The sequence below is a fragment of the Phaethon aethereus genome (genome assembly GCF_964289735.1).
Source record: "Phaethon aethereus genome assembly, chromosome: Z".
NCBI classification, from domain to species: domain Eukaryota; kingdom Metazoa; phylum Chordata; class Aves; order Phaethontiformes; family Phaethontidae; genus Phaethon; species Phaethon aethereus.
The window spans coordinates 55,459,789-55,467,246 of NC_138577.1; positions in this window are offsets into that span (position 1 = coordinate 55,459,789).

Genomic DNA, 7,458 nt, shown 5'->3' on the forward strand with positions numbered 1-7,458 from the left:
TGAGTTGCATCAAATCAGTGCTCTGTAGGGAAAAAAAAATCACAAACCACACTGGAAACATGTTTAGGCTGCATATTTCTAAAAGTAAAGCTTGCAGCTAGGTTCCCATGTTATTTAGCACATACTGTGTGGTAAAAGAACATTCTGTTTTCCATCTACAAGTCACCTATTTCCTTACCTAGCACACATGCACATTTGCCATGGAAAAATTCCTCTTGGGGCAAGGCAGTCCAACTAAGTCTTCAAAAATTGTTGGTATTTTTGTTTTGTTTTTGAAAAAGCACCTGGAGGGAAGCTCTTCTAGTTTTGTTTCTAGCAAATAAAAAGGAACTGGTTGCAAATTTTACAGATCAGGGAGAGACTAAAGTGTTTAATTAATACCTTTATTGCATAACGCTTCATGAAAGATCAGATATGAGCAGCTGCCTCACACCATATCAGCACCAAGAGTTAAGATCTTTGGTATGGAAAGGCCTCAGACAGACTAGCTAATAGATTTCATTCCAAGACAGAAGTCTATTTCTATACAAGAAAACTAGAAAGTGCAAGAGCTTATTTTCTGGATTATGTCATGTCATTTGACTACAAGTGTAATATTAAACTCTTATATCTTCCAAAATAGAGCAGCCACCTGGAAGCTGTTGATTGGACTAACTCTGTAAGCATGTCTGGAAATGTTTTGGGAGCTGCTCCAGACTGAAAATATGGAGGGAACTGCTCACACAGTTAAACTATATGGATAACTTTGTTCCACCACCTAGGTACAACCTCTGGTACCATTCAGCCTGGTAGCATAAACATTTGGTTGAAGCAATATCAGGCTCTTAAACTGTATACATCTGAAGTGCTTGGTCTACACTACCTTCCAGGTTTTTTTGACCACCTCACCCAGGATGCAAGAGCATCCTAGTCTGTATTCCTTGGTTTCTTCTCCCTCAAAACAAGAGCAAAATGACTGGAAGTTGAACATACCAATCTCATTTCAGAATACTGTCAGGAAGGGAATGAGAACTTACTTAAATGCAGGGCCCATGAGATTTAACCTCAATCTCCAAAAATAATCTAGGACAAATAATGAAGCTATGTATAAGTGCCTGGAAGAAAACAAGGACATTAGTAAATAATAAACATGGGTTTGTCAGGCAGAAATCATGGTAGATAATAAAATTTCTTTTGATGATGAAATAATTTCTTCGATGCATTGAGGAGAAATAATAGTTATGAAGTATCGTGTACTCAGAGAAGGCTTGTGACACAGTTTCATGTGACATTTTTGACATTCCCCAGCACAGGAACATGAACTATGAAATGGGGACAAAACTGATTGAAAAAAGCACTTAGAAAGCCATTAGGCACAGTGCATTGCCAGAATGAGAGGAAGGATGAGAAAACATTCTTTAGATGTCCACTTTACTCTTGGTCCTGTCGAATGTCTTCAGAAACAGCTAGGATGGAAGAATATGAAATATGTTTATAAAATGTAGGTGACAAAGCAGGGAGGAACTGAAACAACCCTGAAAAAAGCATAGAAAAGGTTCTGAAAACGGTCTAAGCTTAAGGAAAAGAAATGTAACATTCTTTCCTAAGGCAGGGATAATCAGAGGTGCAAGATGGGGAGCAACTGGCACAGTAACAGGTCTTCAGCTCTGCATTAGGGTTTCAAAAGCTGAACACAAACCAGTAGTGTCACAGCTTTGAGGCAAAAAAGCACTGAGAGGTTTGAATGCAACTTTGTCCCACAAGGCATGGAAAATAACATGCCCTCTGTTTTACCCAGCACATACCTAAGTGGTATGTGTTTCAAGAAATATGTATACTAATTGTTAAAAATGAAAAAAAGGACAACTGGAATGAAAAACAACCAGAAAACTAAACCTGCAGGGAAAGATTCAAAAGCTGGCATTATTTAGCCTGAAGAGAGAAATTAAAAGAGAAAGCATACATGAGGATCTTCTTTCAGGAAACAAGGAAAATACATCTCTTAGGTAATGTATGCAATCTCCATCCCCTGAGATCTTAAAAACCAGATTAAACAAATATCTTTCTGAAATGACACAGTTATAGACGATTTTACTTTGGCAGAGGGATTGGACTACTTTACATCTAGAAGTCCTTTCCAGCCCTATTTTTCAATGACTATATGAAGTATTTGAGCACTGTCCAAGAGAAATAGTGTATTGTTTACAAAGTCATCCTTTTTCTGTAAAAGTTGATGAAACTTTAGAACTGGAAGGACTTCCAAAAATTAATGGACTCATAATAATTTTTGTGCATGAAATCAGTAAGGGTAAAATATGTGCCTCAAATCAGAGGTGTGTATCCCTTGTAATGCTTCAACATTGAGCCTCTCACTAAATAATTTTCTGGAAGGATACAAGTTGTCCTGGAAAAACTTTGTGTAAAATTTACTGACACTAAATCTAATTCAAGTTTGTCTTCATTGCCTGCACTAATCCACGTATTTTTTAGTCCATTCCTTTAGCATAATTTAAAACTGTAGATTATACCAATCCCCTAAAGCTATTAGTCAGTTCCCAACTGTAGTTAAAACCATGCAAAATAAAAACATAATAATGTACCTATAATAACTGGGTGAGCACTATCCCTTCCCTTTCCTTCCCTTTTCTCCAAAAGATTCTAACAAAATCAAAGAAACCTTCCAACTTAAACTCCTTCTCAAACATGAAAAAAACGAAAGGGAAATCTGTGCAAAACTTTTTCTTATATGCTCTTTGCATAGAAATAGTTTTTTGCATCCTATTAAAAAAGATCAATCTTCCAGATGTGATATACCTAGGATTTACAGATGCAAAGGAAAATTTAAAGACAATACCTACTAACAATTAAATTGATAGCAAGGAAGTAAAAGGAATATCAAATAACAGAAAGACACTGCCAGATATCAAAATGTCCTTAGGAGTTTCTTTGGAAATGAGTCTATGCTTTATCAGTACAAAACTTTAGGACTCTTTTTAAAAGTTTAGATGTCATTTTGAGTTATGTGAAATGTTAGTGAATAATTTTTATGCAGCTCTGAGCAAATTGAAGACACTGTTGAAATCTCTACAAGGCAAAAAGCCATACCTGTACTGAAATACAGGAAAAAATAATGCAGTCCAGTCCAAAGGTTCATCCCATATACTTTGGACAACTGAGCAGGAAGATGGAAAGCAACTTGTAAAACTGCAAAAATACCAGGCATGATGACAGGTGTATGTAATCTTGCTCCATCAGAGATAAGGGAAGTTGCAAACCCATATGCCTCCTGCTTTCTTTTGAAGCAAAACTCTCTATGTATGCACAACTCATAGCAAAGGGGTTTTTTTCACATCTTTGGTGTCTCTAGAATTGGAACCTGTAAGAAGGTAACTTGCTAAGCATCATGCTATAAGTTGTGAAATTAATGAAGAATGATAACTTACAATAAATGTTAACCAAAATAAACAGAAACAAAAATGCATTTTAAACATTAATTTTCCTCCAAAAAGCCTACATACAATTCTTACTTTCTTACAGTTTCTTGAAAAAGCTCCATAAAATGAAGCATAGTTTCTTGCAATATTACTTTTGCCAGTCACTAACTTTAATGCGTTCCTAATTCTTCATGATATATTCACAGATGGAGACAAAGTAGTAGTTCCTTTGGACAAAACTGCTGTAATGACATGAAAAGTATCATCTGAATGACTCTGAGTAGTTTTACAGGAAACTAAATTTCAAGTTAGAAGGTTGCAAAAGGGTATAAAAATGTGTAAATTCTCTGTCGTACTTTATCTTATACTGCATTCTCCCACCCTTTTATGTGAAATAGTAGATAGACAGATGGGCAGATAGACAGATTATTGTTAGTCTTGAAAAGAATAGCCATTCCCACCATCTCATGTTATCAGTTCCTCACATAAGAACATGAGGGCTTACACACCAGTTTGCCAGGTGGACGTAGCTCCATTTATGTTTGGAAGAATGCTGCTACACCAGGACTATGACAACAGCATGGCAGTGTGACCATGTCACAGGCAGGCACACCTGAGTTTTCCTTGAGCCACCCTTACTAAATGTGACAGTGGCAGCCTGTTGACAACATGACTATTAATCTCCCCATGGGCTCCTGTTTGGGACTGCTTGTTGGTTAACACCAAAACTTACACTGTGCCAGCTTGATTAAAGCTAACACGAGCGTTTTTACTCAGACTTCAGTCACATCTCCATTTTATTGTGCAGAAACGTTTCAGGAAACACCACCATTTGATACATAGTCAGAGTACTCGAAGCAGCAGAGTTTTCCTTAGCAGAACATGATTCCTCACTTTGCACTCAGACTCTGGAATTAGCTGAAAGCTTCATCGGAGTGGAGCAGCGGGACAGCTGCTCTCTGTCAGTTACACATCTGAGAAAGCTAAAAAGGATAAATTAATCTATCCAGGATCATTTGCAATTTATGATTCCTTAATTCACCAACTGTTTCAAAAAGCAACATGTGCGTAATTTATGGTTTCTTTCATTTTCTTTGTCCTTTTCCCTAACAATATCCGTTCTTCTTCCAACTGCATACCATAACCTCCTCTGCTGGAGACCTGCCATTGCCAGCGAGGGGCAGTCAGATATGATGGTGTTCATGGTGTTCATGGTGTTCTGGTGGTAGATGCAGAAAAATAAGCTAGTCGGAGTTCAAACCTCACTTCAACTGAACACTTATTTTCCTCATTTGCAAAGCATTCCTCCCAAACATTGAAATTCATACCAGAGGCTTCCTCTCCACTGTCACAGAAGGTAAGTAAGTTTGGTGTGTGCATAAACACACCTAAGGCAAGGTTTTATCAGACGACCTCAGATAGGTAAAACCAGAACACCATGAAGGCACAGATTTCAGAACTTAGGCTTTTATAGCCTCTGCTCCAAACTTTTGCTGCTATTTTTATCTGAAAGAGTTTTAAGTCTTGGCCTTAGCCCTATCTTCTTGAAATTGCAGCATGCATACCCTAACCCATTTATTCCACAGTAAGTACTCGTGACTAGAGAATTGTTCAGTGCTTTAGGATCACATTTCCAAATGTACCTTTTATCCTAATCAAACAGATGCCCAGTTAAGTGATTTTTAAAATCTTGTTTATAAAGTGCTATAAAAACGTACGTATGACTGCTATCACCATCAGAAATTCCTGAAGAGTGACAGAATATCATCCAGCTACTGTAGAATTATGGGGTTTATTGCCAAAGCTTTCAGAACTGTATATCAGTACATAATTAAGAGTATACACACAAATAAAGATGTCTATGTATGAATACGCACAGGACTGAGCAGGTGAGAATGTGGGATATGTGACAATCTTGGAGGCAGGACTGGTCTGAACTGGGTCCTGTAGTTCTACTTGGAGCTGTAAATCACAGTACAGAGGTGGGTTTATTCCCCAATTCACATACACAGAACAGGAGAATATAGTGGACTGTGAGAGCTGACATTATACTTACACAGCACCTTCAAATCTAAAGCAGGTTGCTTAATCTTGATTAAGCCTCCCCACCCCCGGCAGACATCATGCCAAATAATGCAAGAGTTGTCCCTTGCAGGGTTTCTGCTGATACCAGGGGTGGCTCATGTCACGCAGTCCCCAGGCAGTCCGAGCTTGCGATTTCTTCCACCACCTTTCTCACCCTCCCCTGCTTCCTGACTTTTCACGGGTGCCGGGAGCTGCTTCTCCACCGCAGCTGGTGCTCGTGCACCGCAGCCGCGCGGCGCTTACCGGAGCACAGCATCCTGCCCGCTCGCCCCAGCTGCCTCGGTGGAGGAACCCAATTAGCGGAGGGAGACTGGAAACAGCTGCTTGGTTTATGCTTATGTGCACACCCACAGGGCATCACTCTGTCTTTCCGGCCACTTTCTAAAGCGGAGTTGTTTGCTGTGTTATCCCCAGGTAAAAGCTCAGCAAATCAACCAGTGGCTCAAAGGGTCGCGTTAAACACGAATGAGAGCCTGGCCTCCGGCCTCCTTGATCTTCCCACAGTGTGGGCCAAACTACCCTTTTTTCATTCAGTGATTTAATTCCCAAGGTGAAATTTGCAGCCCCTCAACTCCGGCAGTACCTTGGACTTGCGCTATCAGAAGGAGGAGCAGCATATACATCTCTCCTGCCTCCCTCCACCCAGACCCGCCCTTCATTTGAAGTGGAAAACTAGACTTTCATTCAAATTTTCATCTACTTGTTGCTATTGACTAAGGAGAAGGGAGTGCACTGTCTGGTCTTCCAAACAGCTGTAAGCCTTAATTGGGGTCAGCAGGCAATAATTTACATAGTTTGCTTGTTTAAATTACAAAAAAATTCACTCACTCCCTCCAATAGCAAGGGCGGGCAAGGGAGAGGGAACATCTACCAAACAAATCACAATATAGTGTGAGGAGTTTTTCTGAAACCTGTTTGGAAAGAGCGCTAATAGCCACACATTCAAAAATGTGTTGACATCACTCACAGCGATGGGCAGTGGCCCAAGCATTACCCCAGGGACAGCAGCTTGTTCCAATCAAGAGCAGAAGAGCAGTGCAGAAAACAATGAAAAACATTCCCTCCTGTGGGATACAGATCCAAGCTGGCTTATGAGACATAACCACTGTGCAGGAATACTCACTGTGAGATGAACTGTCGTGCAGTGAGGTGCAGGGAAGGTATTTTGTGCAAAGAACAAAACAGAACAACAAGCTGTGGCCAATGGGTCCAACAGGCTTTATCTCGCTCGCAGCTGTTTTACACACAGCGCTGACTTCAGGCCTGCTGCACGTGCCGTAGAAGTTGTCTGTAAAACGTTTTTGCATAGGGATGGTCTTCTACTTCCCCTGTATTTTACAGTATCTGGTACAATGGAGATGCAATGACTTGGAGACACCGCTGTGCAAAATGAGTCCTGCGGTGTAAACACCTGCTTAAGTCATGGTGACTTGGAAAGGCGCTTGTGGGTACACCTCAAGTTCACCTGCTGGGTGAGTTTTCTCTGAATTTCAGTATATCGTGAAAATCAATAATCCAGTTTTAGCTGGAAAATAAATTATATTTAAAATCTCAGACAATAAAAATGATTGCAAGGTTACAAAAATACAGCCTAACCCTAAGAAGCCAAAGGCCAAGAGAACAGAAAAGACAAAAAGGGTTACATTTTTCATCAGTTTTGCTCAACTCTAAGGAACCTGCAATTAAAAAAACTATGTGTTAAAAATAAGGAGAGAAAAAGAAAGACAAAGGCAAGAGTCTCAGGGGATGCATGAGGAGGAAGGGAGTCCCTGAGCCCCTTCCTGCAGCCCCGGCGAGCTGCCTCCTGGTGGTACCTATCTCTGAGCCCCACTGCCACAACCCTGCACCTGCCTCTCCCTCTGCTCTCTGACCATTGCTCCATCTCCTCCATAGCTCACTGGGCTCCTTCCCTCTTCAGCTCGTCTCCTCTTCCACTGCCTCCCTCCTGATCAAACTAGGC